Raw genomic sequence first — 15,521 nt, 5'->3', positions numbered from 1 at the left:
TGGATTATTATTGAAATACCTTGTTTTCTCCACCTATGGTGATTGAGAGTTTTGCTGGGTATAATAGTCTAGATTGGCATCTGTGCTTTTTTGAAGGTTGCAAGATATCTGTTCATGCCATTCTACCTTTTGGTGTCTCTGTTGAGAGGTTAAATATAATTCTTATAGGTCTGCCTTTGTAGGTTACCTGGCCTTTTTTATCTTGTCACTTTTAATATTCTCTCTTTGTTCTATAGATTTTGTATTTTGATTATTGTGCAGCAAGAGGATTTTCTTTTCTGATTCAGTCTAGTTGGTATTCTATAAGCTTCTTGTATGTTTATAAGCATCTCTTTCTTTAGGTTGGGAAAGCTTTTTTGTATGATTTTGTTGAAAATATTTTCTGGTTCTTAGAGTTGAGACTCTTCACCTTCCAGTCCTATTATTCTTAGGTTAGGTCTTCTCATGGTATCCCAGTGATTGTGAACTCCTGTTATTTGTTATTTTGCTGTTGGTGATGTTAGTGTGTGTGTGTGTGTGTGTGTGTATGTGTGTGTGTGTGTGTGTGCGCGCGCGCTTCCCTTATTTTTGCTGGTATGGAATTTATTTATTTCCTGTGTTCTTGGATGTAGTTATCCTCGAGTTGGAGTTTCCCTTCTAGCACTTTCCATAGGGTTGAATCCCTACAATTTTAGTATTGTCCCAGATTAGCCAGTGTGTATGGTTCAGGATTCACAGATCTAATGAAGGTGGGCAAAGAGATGACAGAATGGAGGTCCACCAGGTACAGCAGACTTCTTGGATCAGCTTGGGATGCCCCAAAAGACTCACAGCAAGCTGAGAAGATGGATGGGGAAAGTGAAGCTAACTTGTATTGTTTGGGATCCACAGGTCTGATGAAGTTGGGCAGAGAAGTGTGGGGATAATTGAGGTCTTTGGGGGATAGCAGCCTCTGGGTATAATTTGAATAAGTCTGTCTTTATATGTTACTTGGCAGTTTCCCTTCTAGCTTTTAGTATTCTTTCTTTGTTCTATATGTTTAATGTTTTGATTATTATGTGATAGGGAGAGTTTCTTTTCTAGTCTTACCTATTTAGTGTTCTATAAGCTTCTTGTACCTTTATAGCGATATCTTTCTTTAGGTTAGGAAAATTTTCTTCTATGATTTTGTTAAATGTATTTTCTGGATTTTGAGCTGGAATTCTTCTTCTATTCCTACTATTCTTAGGTTTGGTATCCCAGATTTTCTGGAATTTTTTTTTTGTCTCAGGAATTGTTTTTTAGGTTTAATATTTTCTTTGACTGATGAATCTATTTCTTCTACCATATCATCAATGCCTGAGATTCTTTTTTCTGTCTTTTATATTTTGTTGGTGATGTTTGCCTCTAGTTCCTGTTCCCTTACCTAGATTTTACATTTCCAGAATTCCCTCAGTTTGTGTTTTTCTTTACTGCTTCAATCTCTGTTTTCAAGTCTTAAACACTTTCCTTTATCTCTTTGTATTTTCTTGGCATTTTTGAGGGTTTTATTGTTTTTCTTCATATTTCATATTTTCTTTTATTTTTTTAAAGAATTTTTTTCATTTTTTCTTTAAGGACCTCTATCATCTTTATAAGATGGGTTTTAAGGTTATTTTCTTGTGCTTCAGCTACATTGAAATATTCAGGTCTTGCTGACATGGCATAGCTGGGCTCTGGTGGTGCCATTTTCCCTTGACCATTGTTGATTGTGTTCTTACAGTAGCATCTTAAAATCTGGGATTGGGATGATTGTAGGTCTAGGTTCTATTTTCAGGATTTGCCATTGTTAGACCCAGTGTTTTGTTTCTTGGTTTCTGTTTCCTCTTTGGTCTTCTGGTCTTTGTGGCCTGAATTTCTGGTGACTGTATGACTTCTGATCCAATACGGCATTGTTCCAGGTTCTGATGCTAAACTTCTAGAGGCTAGTTTGGCCTTTAGTTCAGAGGTTTATGTTTTTCTGACTGCTGTGGCCTGCACCTGAGCAGAGGGAGTCTGTCTGCACAGAAGGAAGAGGCCAGACCTCTGGGCAGGTGATGAAATGGAAATGGATGTGATGGAATCTTGTTTTTAATTTGGAAATATGAAACTTCTCCCTTTGAATTTTCCAAATTTGTTCATTTGGAATGGAAATTTAGATACTCTTGCCATCACTCTTTATGTACTTCAGATAATTAAAAGAAAAGGGTGGGGAATGTAAGACAATATTGACATGGCTTTGCTCATCACTCAACAATTCAAATATCAATTATAGGATAAGGGACTCTCCTTTGATAAATAAATACGGCCAATAATTAAAGATCTGATGACCTTGCAAATTCTAGGGCTGAGGTTTGTGAAGCTCTTATCTTTGATTGATAAAGAATTAAACAACTTCCATTAAGTGTCAAGATAAGCTATACTAAGCCAGACAGAGGAGCTAGAGGGAGTGGTAAAATGAGTTAACTTTTTTCTCTTAACCACTTTTTTGATGAGAAAGTTACTCAGCTGTTTTTGTTTGTTTGTTTTGCTTTCTTGTTGTTTTGCCAGATGACATCTTTGTCTTATCACAGAGTCACAAAGCCAAACAGTACACCATTATAGATTTTTCAATTATCAAACCCAAATAACAAATGAAGCCTAAGGAAATGTAAAATATGATGCAAACAATCCTAGATACAGCCACCGGGTGGTATTTTCTTCCTTTTTACTCCTGAGACTGAGGCTTGAACCCAGTTCAGTACTGGTTAGGCAAACACTCTACCATTGAGTCTACTCTTATTTTGAGTCAAAATCTTGCTTCGTTGCTCAAACAGACCTTGAATTTACAAGTCCTCTGCCTCAGACATTTTCATAATGAGATAACAGGCTGGGCTCATGAATTGTATTAACTGGTGGTTAAGATTTGTGCCATTTAATTTAATATTTTATGACACTCTCATTTTACTTCTTACCTCCAAATTTGTCATCAAATCTTATTTAAAGCTGGGATGATGGCTCAGATCTATAGTACCAGTAATTGGGCTGAGGCAGTGAGTTTAGAAGTTAGACTGGGCTGTATAGCAAACTAGAGAGCAGCTGAGATTTCATGCCAAGACTCTACTGGAGGAAACAGATAAAGAAACAAAGTAGCCAGAGGAGTGTTATTCCATATGATTGTGCAGGACAGGGCATAAGGAGTGTCTGATTCTGAAGCCTTCCCCAAAACAAATACAGTTCTATACCTATAGACTGCCTTAGTGACCTCAAGTGTGGTAGTGTGGTGTGTGCCTACGTGCATGCTGAATTAACATGTATTCTATTTTGAGAATCTGTTATGTTTCTGGCAGAGAAGATTGATCAGCTAAGTGTCTCACATTCTTTTTTTTTAAGATTTATTTATTTAGTATATATAAGTACACTATAGCTGTCTTCAGACATACCAGAAAAAGGTATCATATCTTATTACAGGTGGTTGTGAGACTGGGATTTGAACTCAGGACCTCTGGAAGGGCAGTCAGTGCTCTTAACCACTGAGCCATCTCTCCAGCCCAGAGTGTCTCACATTCTTACCTGCAATTTTCAAATCCAAGCTGAGCACATCTCTCTTCTTGTAACCCTCTGTATTAAAGCTCTTTTAAAGTATAGCTCAACTCAGCTTTAAAAATGAACTCACCACACACAATAAAAAAGACATTGAAAGAATAAATAAAACAGCAAATGTGTATATTTGATGCACTGCTGGTATAGATTACATACAGTGGAAAGGGTCGGGCAGAAAGACTGCAGCCACAGAAGGTTGGAAACAAACTGAGTGGCAGTGGAATCTGGTGCTTAAGGAAGCAGGGAGCTTGGGTAGAGCCTGCAGGAGTGTGGTTGAGCTCTCTTAGAGGCTGGAACATCTGCCCACTGCCAGCTCTTTCCTCTTGCAGTGCATGGAGCCAGCATTCCTTAGGCCTGGTGAGCATCTTTTCCTTAATTTCTCCCAAGCAGCCACCTATCAGCTGCATCATACCACAAGCTGTCCTCAGACCACAACAGGAACTTTTCTGTTTCCCCAGAAGAGGCAAAAATCCTTTTAGTGCATAGGATTTGACACACACACACACACACACACACACACACACACACACACACACACACACTAGCTTGTACACTGTAGACCATTTGCTGCCATGTAAAGGTTCCCAGAGCTATAACATGCAGTGGCCAGAGAGGACTCTGTGCCCTAGGGAATAGTTGTGTGACTCACTGGAGATAAGAAGCCTGGGGACCAGAAGTGGAATCAGCAGTACAAGGGGAGCTACGTTAGCATTACTTTCATATAGCTGTTCTTTGGGGAACTCTACAAAATGATCAGTCTCTCTATCCTTCCTGATTTCCTGCATGTCTTGTGATATGTAAGAAGCTGTACTAAATAATGCTTATTTCTTTAAACTCATCTTTTCTACAAATAGGGCCATTATTGGGGACATAGGCTCTATCTCTTCATACCCCTCTGACACAACCTTCTGTGAACCTCACTTAAAACGTGCAGACTTTCTCATTATTCAGAAAGTGCCAAAAGCTATTTTCTTCCTTCCTCTTCTTCCTCTTCTCCCTGTTATCTCATTCCTTCTCTCTTTCTCCTTCTTTTCCCTTTCTTGTTGCTTCTATTATTTCTTCACCATAAAATGGAAACTCTGATCACAAAGTAAAGGCAATGGACCTTCAGAGTGAACAGGTTTTCAGTTCTGACACAGAAGAAATGGGAAAGATATTAGCAGAAGCTGGAGCCATGGAGGAAGGTGTGTGGACAATGGTGGCTCAGGTGGTTGGAAGTAAGATCTCTCCCAGGAGTCAAAATGTTTATTATAGTAGAGCTGGCTCATCAAAGATGGCATAGCTCACCTCTTTTGTTTGGGTCCCTGGTGAACACTGAGCTTGGTTTTACTGGGGGACTAGAGATGAATTGGCAGGTATGTTCTCTGCTGATAGCAGGACTAGTGACTCTGTTTCACCTTCTCATGTGTCCTGCTCTTCTTCTGCAAGGGTCTGTTAGACACAGGAGGCAGGCGAATGGTTTGATTCCTTTGGAACATAAAAAAGAATAGTGAATCAGAAAGGTATAAAACCTGCATCTGATCCATGATAATTTGGGGTAGAGACGCTTTCCCTTTGTGAGGACTCTGCTCTCCTGTCCAGAGCCACCATCATCAGCCATAAGTAATCTCATCTTCCATATGTTTGGAACTTCTGATTATGACCATCTGTCTATCTAAATTCATAAGTAGCGTTTCTGTGTTCCTACCCCAGTGATCACCTGCTTTTACTGTGTTGAGAGTGGGTCTTTTCCTCACTCCAGAATCATAAAGCAGGATCTACAGCTCTTATGCTGTCATCAAGAACAACTTCCTGAAGACTTTCTATTACAGAGAAAATTGTCAGGGCTGTGGCTCTGGGCTTTGGGCTACAGGCAACTACACTTTCACTCAACCAACATTTATTTGGTGTCAGCATGACTAACCTAGTAGAAAATAGGAATGTATTGTTGACCCTCATGGAGGAGGGTGGGGGGATAGAAGAGGCAGAACCTTACAGGCCATACTAAGGACATTTGTTATGATCTATAGTTTCCCTTTCATGTTCCCATCTACTCTCATTGCCATAAATATATTCTATTGTCTTGATAGTGTGCCTCCAAGAAAATACAGGCCATACATTGGGGTACTGAAAGATAAATCTGTTGAACTGGAACTGATGTGTAGTAATTTTGAAAAGAAAGTTTTAGAAACAGCATAGCGGCTGGATAAGAGCAAAGCAATAGAAGTAAAGACAAGATGTGTTGGTGGCCAACCAAGAAGGCCAAGAAGGAGCAGCCTGAACTTATAGGCCTGTCCAATCTTCAGTCCACACACCATAAGTGACCAAGAGAGCTACCAATGTTAGTCATAAGATCAAATCATAAACTTACTCAAAGCACTATGGAATTTGTTTTGTGATTTTTTTTTATAATTCAAGTATATGGTTCCTGCTTGAGAACTTTATAGATGACACAGTTGTGTTATGACATCAAAAGTTTGGACATCTCTCAGCTCTAAAGCAAGATGGAACCAAATATATATATATATATATATATATATATATATATATATATATATAGTGTGTATATATACGTATATATATGTTATATATATATGTGTGTATATATACGTATATATATGTTATATATATGTGTGTGTATATATACGTATATATATATGTTATATATATGTGTGTGTATATATGTATAACTTATGGTATTCTTAGTAGCATATTAATATCACTAATATATTACTACAGAACCATACTAGTACATAATATGTGAGATGAATAATATATATAATGTATAAGAATATGTATTCATGCATGCACATGCATGTTTGTTATCTTGAATACTCAGACTGAAAGGGAAGAAAAGGCAATGACAATTTTGAAATTTTTAACCAGACAGGCTGTGTGTGTTCAATCAGATTTGCTCTTTATCAGTGGCCAAACATCTTGTTCAGCATCTTCCTGTCATCGGATGGTCACCAGTCCCAGACCTATTGAAGGCACTTCTGCAGGAGTGCGTGGCTGGAGATGGAAGGGTGTGCTGTGAGACTCAGTTCACCTGCCTTGGCTTTGTTTACTCCAGCAACGCAGAACTCTGATGGGCTAGAGCTCCACTTGATTGATTCAGTGGTTCAAAGAAGTCACTGAGAATGTAGCTCGAGTTTACAGTCAAAGTAAAACTACAGTCTACCTGCTATTTGCATATATCATTCTTAGCACTTACACCTGAGAGTTGGACATATATATGTGTTATGGGGTATCCACCAGAGAAGACTGCTTTGACATGAGTTTAAGTCAGTAGAAAGTCTTTATTAGCCAGCTCTTTGGGATCCTAGTGTAGCACTAAGCCTTTCTTTGGGTGAACAGTCATGTCTTGGGCTGACATACTTAACAAGAACTGTCAGTCAGAAGCAGAACTATGGAAGCTAAGAAGCCATGTTAGTTCATTTTGAGACTTTTCCAGAACTCTGGTGATCTAGGCCTTTGCTTTAGTTTTGGCAGGTAGTGCTCTCTATGTGCCGAGTTTTACAACCTGAATGGTGCTTCTGTCATGGAGTCAGTTGTGCTAAGGCATGGGGCCCTGTTACATAAGTCAAAGTTTGCCTGCAATCCTGATGATGGCTGGATAGTTCTTTGTGATGGTTTAGATTGATTATCAACTTGAAAGGACCTTGAAGCACCAAGGAAAGAAGCCTGTGGTGTAGCTTGTCTGTGAGACACTGCATGATTAGGTAAACTGAAGCAGAAGACTCCCTCTTAAGTATGAACTGGATTGGGTCCTGGACTGAATGCAAAAGAGAAGGGGAACTGATCAGGAGAACATTATTCTGCTTTGTGAGTATGGAGGCGATGTGACCAGTCACCTCCTGCTTACACCTCCACAGCATTCCTGCTTCCGGCCAAATCTTTCCTGCCATGATGAAATGATTCCTTTGAACTATAGGCGAGAGGAACCCCTTCTCCTTTAAGCTGCTCCTATTAGGGAATTTTATCACAGCAACAGGAAAACTGATACAGACTTGTACGAATGATTATCATGGACATTTTAAAAATCCTGGAGACCTGATAGCACACATGATAAAAGACTTAACCTTGTTTATTGGACCATGCCCCGAGGGCTAACCCCTTACCAAGTATGGAACGAGAACAAAGTGTCCCACTATTTTGTAAATTTGAAACTTAATTTCAATAAAATAATCATGCTAAACACAACTTATGTAACACCTGATATATGAGGTATAGTTTAAATATTTAATCACTTTTTACTTCAGAGTATTACTATTTCTGAAAACACATTTGATTATTAAAATCTCCACTTTTTAGCATAGTAAACACTTAAAATCACTTCTCTCTGCATTTATTTAGCTTGAGTGCCAGAGACAAGGAGAATAAATACAGGAGATATTTTTTATTTTAATTTTTTACCTGATTTATATAATTGAAAATGAAGACTGACAAGCCATATGTCTGAACCAGACTCTCACTATAGACTAACTTCTTTGACCTAGAGAAAGTTTTGGTTATGAAAATTTGTATCTCAGAAAAGCGAAAATAATTGGAGCATTTCGAGGAGATATAAAACTTAATGTCATCTTGGACAACAGCCACCAAAGAATGAACTCCCAAATGTTTGCTCGCTTTTCTGGAGGGTTCTTAAGTATTCCAAAGAAACAAAACAAAAAAAAAGAGACATTTCAAGCTCTGCCTGCGGTGAAGCTCAGTGTGGTGATCCAACAAGCTCAGAGAAGAACATTGTGAGCTCTTTCTGGCAAGCCACAGTGCATGGAGGCTTCTCATGTGTGTTTCCCTCCTCTTTGGCACCTGCTGATGTGAGTCAGAGCTTTTGGATAGACTCTTCTATTTTCTTCTGATAAAGCTTCCATCTTCAGATACACGAAATAAAGACCAATAGCTAGGGTTGGCACCAGTTTAAAAGAAAAGAATGCCTTCCACTTTAGAAAGATAGATCTCCCCAAGGAGATACGGATTCAGATCACACTTCTGACACTTTGTTAAGACAAAGCCACCTTGCTTCATTCCAGGTCCCAAATTAGCTTGAGATAAAATTTTAATTTGTTCAGAGGTTACATGATTAAAGCACATTTGTTCTAAAAGATTTAATTTTACTTTTTATTATGTGTGTACACAGTAGGGGCTTGTGTGCACATGAGTACAGTTGTCCTTGGAGGCCAGAAGATGCTGTTCGTTTTTCTGGATCTGGAGATATAGATGGTTATGAGGCATTAGTTATGGGTGCTGGGAACCAATCTGGGTCCTTTGAAAGAGGAGCCCTTCCTTTGAAACTCTGAATTATCTCTACCCTCAGGATCAATAATTATATGGTGTGATTTTTAATGTACAATCACTATATCACTGCTTTCTGTTTATTAATTCAATTACATCAGTAGATGAATGCATGGTTTGAAAATTACACAGCCACCAGAGAGGCCATAGTCCTGTAGTATATTGAAATCTTACTGTGTGCTTATATTATATAGTATATAACATGTCTCTGAATACAGAATACTATTGAATCCAGTCTCAATCTGGAACACATTTGCAGAAAACACCACTTACCAAGAATAAAAGAAGGATTCCAATAAGTTTTGTCTACCTTTAGGGTAGACTTTAGAGATGTTAGAACACTGGAGATTCGTGCTTAAACCTTCCTTATCTAGAACAAAAAACAATACGTATAGGACATAGGTCTGTGGAGAAAAATTCCTAAGTGTTGCCCAAACTTGATCTAGGCACAACACTGACAATTCTGTTAGAAGATGAACTTGATAGCCACTGCTTCTACTTACAGTGTTCATGTCAGGTCTGCCTTCTGTAAGTCATTTTGTATACTAATGTTACCAAAACCTTAGCAGCCTTGAGAGAAGGGGAGACAGTGTTAAGAAATGGGCACCATTGGTTCTGCCCTCACTGCAGAGATTTTTAAGATGTTCAATATATTAAGTCTTTATCTCAGAAGATATGTTCTATAGGAATTAGGCCCATTCAAGACAATGGTATGTTTCTACCCACAGAAAAATGAAAGGGTTTTTTCTTTTAAATCTACAATCTATTGGTTCATGGGACTAACATCCAGAAATTCTGGGTTTCTTAGACTGAGTTCTTGGAAACAGATTCTAATATGTAAAACATTGAGATTTGTCAGAGAGCATTGCTTTTAAGAACACACAGTATTGCACTGGCCAGAGAAGATGGTAACCTTGGTTGTCAATGAAACAAGACTCAGTCAATCCTGTTCAGATCTCTGTTATTAAGAGCAACAATAGAGTTGTTCCAATATTAATTGAAGATGCTAAACTGTATGTATGTGCATAAGCCAGTTTTGAGCCCTTTGGATGTGCCTGAGCCTTTGTGGCCAAAAGGAAATAAGTTACTGTTTCTGTTTGGTTAGTGTGATTGAAATACACCCAAAGGGATAGGGTGGAGTCCAGCTGTTTTCCCATGGTAAAATCTACATAAAATACTAAAATTCTTTTTTAATTGGATATTTTTATTTACATTTCAATTATTACTCCCTTTCCCAGCCATAAGTCCCCTATCCCATACCGTCCTCTACTTCTATACAGGTGTTCCTCCTCCCCAATCACCCCCATTCCTACCTCCCCCCAATATTCTCCTATACTTGGGGGTCCAGCCTTGGCAGGACCAAGGGCTACTCCTCCCATTGGTGCCCAACAAGGCCATCCTCTGATACATATGCAGCTGGAGCCATGGGTCTATCCATGTGTACTCTTTGGGTAGTGGTTTAGTCCCTGGGAGCTCTGGTTGGCTGGAATTGATGTTCTTACAGGGTTGCCAGCCCATTCAGCTCCTTCATTCGTTTCTCTAATTCCTCCAAAGGGAACCCTGTTCCCAGTTCAATGGCTTGCTGCTAGCATTTGCCTCTGTATTTGTCATGCTCTGGCTGAGCCTCTCAGGAGACAGCTCTATTAGGCTCCTGCCAGTATGCACTTCTTGACTCATCAATATTGCCTAGTTTTGGTGGATATATATATATATATATAGGCTGGATCCCTAGGTGGGGCAGGCTCTGAATGGTCATTCTTCATGTCTCTGCTCCAAACTTTGTCTCCATATCTCCTCCTATGAATATTTTTTATTCCCCCTTTTAAGAAGGGCTGAAGCATCTGCACTTTGGTCATCCTTCTTCTTGAGTTTCATGTGGTCTATGGATTGTATATTGGGTTCCCCAGAGATGGACCCATACATTTATGGTCACTTGATCTTTGACAAAGGAGGTAAACATCCAGTGGAAAAGAGACAGCATTTTCAACCAGGTTCAACTGGAGGTCAGCATGTTGAAGAATGCAAATCGATCCATTCTTTTTTTTTTTCCCCCCCCCGGAGCTGGGGACCGAACCCAGGGCCTTGTGCTTCCTAGGCAAGCGCTCTACCACTGAGCTAAATCCCCAACCCCCAAATCGATCCATTCTTAACACCCTGTACAATGTTTTGAAAGAGCGTACCCCAAAACGGGGAGCTCCGATCGCAGGGTGGGGTGCCCCCAGGAATCATGAGGAGCCATTCTTGATGTAACAGCAAGAGGTAGCTTTATTAACGAGATCCCAGGTCTTAGCGGGATCCCGGGTCGACACGTATCTCACACAGGAGACAGAGGAATCGACCCCGAGCTTCCAAACTCGGGGGTTTATATAGGGGCATTCGTGCGGTTACACATGATTGGTCAATTCAAATGGTGCACAGTTACTTTCGGCGCGAAATTACATCAGCAAGGAGTACGTGCTCTCTAGCAGCTCGGCAGGCAGGTAGGGTGGCTCATCTCACTCAGGGGGGTGAAGGAAGGGGAGGGGGTGGCTACGGATGGTCAGTGTCCTTGGGGCTGATAGCTGGTTTGGCAAGTCCTATCTCTGGCTCTCCCTCAGGCACGTCCGGCCCTGCACATCCGGACTCTGACAATGAGTAACCTTTATGAAACTCTAGTTCTGCACATTCGGGCTCTGACAATGAGTAACCTTTATGAAACTCTAGTTCTACAGTTTAAGTCCAAGTGGATCAAGGACCGCCACATAAAACCAGATACGCTCAAACTAATAGAAGAAAAAGTAGGGAAGAACCTCGAACACATTGACACTGGGGAAAATTTCCTGAGCAGAACACCAATGGCTTATGCTCTAAGATCAAGAATTGACAAATGGGATCTCATAAAACTGCAAAGCTTCTGTAAGGGAAAGGACACTGTCATTAGGACAAAATGGCAGCCAACAGATTGGGATAAGATCTTTACCAATCCTACATCTGATAGAGGGCTAATATACAAAGAACTCACAAAGTTAAACTTCAGAGAATCAAATAATCCTACTAAAAATGGGGTATAGAGCTAAACAAAGAATTCTTTGCTGAGGAATATGGAATGGCTGAGAAGTACCTAAATAAATGTTCCACATCCTTAGTCATCAGGGAAATGCAAATCAAAACCCTGAGATTCCACCTCCCATCAGTCAGAATGGCTAAGATTAAAAAAAAAAAAAAAAAAAAAACAAACTCAGGTGACAGCAGGTGATGGTGAGGATGTGGAGAAAGAGAAACACTCCTCCATTGTTGGTGGGATTGCAGACTGGTACAACAACTCTGGAAATCAGTCTGGAGGTTCCTCAGAAAATTGGACATTGCACTACCTGAGGACCCAGCTATACCTCTCCTGGGCATATACCCAAAAGATGCTTCAACATACAACAGTCATGTTCCACTATGTTCATCGCAGCCTTATTTATAATAGCCAGAAGCTGGAAAGAACCCAGATGCCCTTCAACAGAGGAATGGATACAGAAAAATGAGTACATCTACACAATGGAGTACTACTCAGCTATCAAAAACAATGACTTCAGGAAATTCATATGCAAATGAATTGAACTAGAAAATATCATTCTGAGTGAGATAACACAATCACAGATAAACACACATGGTATGCACTCATTGATAAGTGGATATTAGCCGAAAAGCTTGAATTACCCAAAGTGCAATCCACAGACCACATGAAGTTCAAGAAGGATGACCAAACTGTGGATGCTTCAGTCCTTCTTAAAAGGGGGAACAAAAATATCCATTGGAGGGAATATGGAGGCAAAGTTTAGAGCAGCAACTGAAGGAATGGCCATTCAGAGCCTGCCCCACATGTGGCCCATATACATACATCCACCAAAACTAGGTAAGATTGATGAAACTAAGAAGTACATGCTGACAGGAACTGAATATAGATCTCTCTTGAGAGACACAAGCAGAGCATGTTAAATATAGTGGCGAAAGTTAGCAGCAAACCACTGAACTGAGAACAGGACCCCCATTGGGGGAATTAGAGAAAGGATTGAAAGAGCTAAAGGGACTTGCAACCCCATAAGAACAACAATGCCAACCAACCAGAGCTTCCAGGGACTAAACCACTACTGAAAGAGTATACATGGACTGACCCATGGCTCTAACTGCATATGTAGCAGAGGATAGCCTTGCTGGGCACATGTGGAATGGGAACCCCTTGGTCCTGCCAATGTTGGAACCCCAGTGCAGGAGAATGTTGGAGGTGGGGTTAAGGGGTGTTTATAGTGGGTAACACCCTTATGGGGGAGGGAGAAGGAATAGGGGACTTATGGACAGGAAACTGGGAAAGGGAATAATATTTGAAATGTAGATAAATAAATATATCCAATAAAAAAAGAAAAGAAAAAAAAAAGGAATCACAAAAAAAGACATCAACATAATGACCATGTTTTGTTCTGAAATGTATTCCTAAAATACTCGTTTCCTGAAATGTTTCCTAAAACTTCTCATCTAAAGTAATATTACATTGTAGTATACTCAGACAGGAAAAGAATAAATTTAAAATTATAGAAAGTTTTTTTTAAGTTGCAAGAATCTGTTTTCAAAGATGGACTGTTCTCAGTTGTGCTTCTGTTTCCTTGCACAGGGAAACATTTCACTTCAAACTGCAGCTATTGTTAAGAGAAAATAGGGGGGTTGGGGATTTAGCTCAGTGGTAGAGCGCTTGCCTAGGAAGCGCAAGGCCCTGGGTTCAGTCCCCAGCTCAAAAAAAAAAAAAAGAGAGAAAATAGGAATGCTTTGAGGTCTAGAAAGTTGTTGATAGTCTGTGCCTACCACGTAAAGAATATCCTATGCAGTGTGCTCCCCACATGTGGGCAGTGAAGCCTGAGCTCAGAACTGGCAGTGCAGGCTTTCAGAGGCCGTCCTTTACCAGCATTGGAGGGCCTGACCCAACTTACAAAGGACAAGATTGAATGATGTGGAGCAAACTTCTTCACTAAGAGCACAGTGAGGCCCTAGTGTCATGATCCTGGGGAGAGAAACGTCACAACACATGCAGGGGCAGCAAAGAACATAATGATGACACGAACTGGGGGAACAACATCAGTGGAGGAAACAGAAGTGGAACGTTTGACTTGAGGACTTTCAAGATGACAATGCAATAGCAATCAAAATGGCATTAGCTAGTTACATATGGGCTCAGGAGGCTCTACAGCACCTTCCTATATTTCCTGCAACCTGGTCCCTTGTGTACACCATTGACTAAAGATGAAGAAACTGCAATTGTATACGTGCTCTGTGTGTGTGTGTGTGTGTGTGTGTGTGTGTGTGTGTGTGTGTGTGTATCAGTGAGAAATTCATTTCAGGTGTCTTCTTTGGTTCTTTGGTCACTCTCCACCTTGTTATTTTGTGACAGATTAGGCTAGGGTGGTGGGCAATGATCTCCAGGAATCCACTTTGCTCTGCTCTGCCAGTGCAGGTGTTACATTGCTGTAAAACATTGACCCGGCTTCTCGAGATCCAGACTCAGCTTCCTTATGCGTATGTGGAAAGCACTTTATTAAACAAACCATCTTTCTATACCCATTGCCTCAATCCTCAAACAAACACAGACTTATCACTGAACAGTGAAATATTTGCTGATTGAAGGTAATTTGATATAAAGGCTGGCTAGTAATTATTTACTACTACATGAAATTTAAAAAAAATTCCAAATTTAGCCATGTTATTCTAAACAATCCATCAAAAAAAGAAGAAACCACGGGGAATTATAAAAAGAATATTAAATTAAAATGAAAAGGTAACACCTTATGGTCTATAACTGAAGCAGTTATAGAAACTATAACTTAGATAGGAACCTATTAATCCACAGACTCACACTATAAGTGAAGGTCTCAAATTAACAACCCAAGCTTAGGAAACTTTAGAAAACAAATACAATTCGAAATGTATAAAAGGATAAATACACACATGCTGAGTCCTGCATAGCCATGGAAGGGATGTCCTGACAGGGTTTCCTGCCCCAGGAGCAGAGCCAGCGGGACATGGCAGGGAGCCGGCAGGCCTCCAGGAATACTGAATGTTGCTGTGGGCATGGGGCTTGTTTGTATAATGGTTTGCATATTTCCATGTCTCCCCGCCCCTTCCTGGGGAATTCTCTTCCTGTTAAGGTGAATGACTCCATGATAATTAGAAACAGCATGAGTCCAGGAGGTGAGAATATTTTCCTGAGCAAAGTGGTGAATGCTGTGACCTTCAGAACAGCCCTGAAGGTTGTGGGAAAGTACTCTGAAAACATTAGTTCAAGGATATATAATTTCTCAACTATACAAAATATAAGGAGGCAATATGAATTGTATGGGGAGCCTTCACTGACCTGAAAAAAATAAAGGCAGCTGCACTAATTGGGCAGCTTGTCAGAAAGATACAAGGCAGGCAGATTCCCGAGTTCATTTCCTATGATAAAAAATGTACTTGCTGTCTCTTTCTAAGAACCAAAGGGCTAAGGTCATAAAATGCTGATTCATGGGATAATCAGAAGGCAACCTAGGATAATAATTGGATTGATATATAAATAAAACACTGGACTTTGGTCTGCAAGAGCTGAGCTTCCTAAACAGAGCTGTCTGGAGAGACATTTGCACAGAACAGCTGTCACCTTGTCCCCACGATTGACTTTGAGTTGTTCCTTTCTCTGCTCT

General features: G+C 40.1%; 1 long non-coding RNA gene across 1 annotated transcript; it reads right to left on the bottom strand.

The window, feature by feature from the left end:
- Positions 1–8,665: 8,665 nt before the first annotated feature.
- On the bottom strand, positions 8,666–14,909 carry LOC148003934 (uncharacterized). Its single transcript, XR_015628181.1, has 3 exons — positions 14,791–14,909; positions 9,106–9,202; positions 8,666–8,745 (listed from the first exon to the last, which is right to left on the bottom strand). It is a non-coding gene; the product is annotated as an uncharacterized LOC148003934 (long non-coding RNA).
- Positions 14,910–15,521: the final 612 nt, after the last annotated feature.

The sequence above is a fragment of the Rattus norvegicus genome, chromosome 8 (assembly GCF_021556685.1).
Source record: "Rattus norvegicus strain SHRSP/BbbUtx chromosome 8, alternate assembly SHRSP_T2T, whole genome shotgun sequence".
Lineage (NCBI taxonomy): Eukaryota > Metazoa > Chordata > Mammalia > Rodentia > Muridae > Rattus > Rattus norvegicus.
This window is presented reverse-complemented; position numbering and strand designations above follow the sequence as displayed.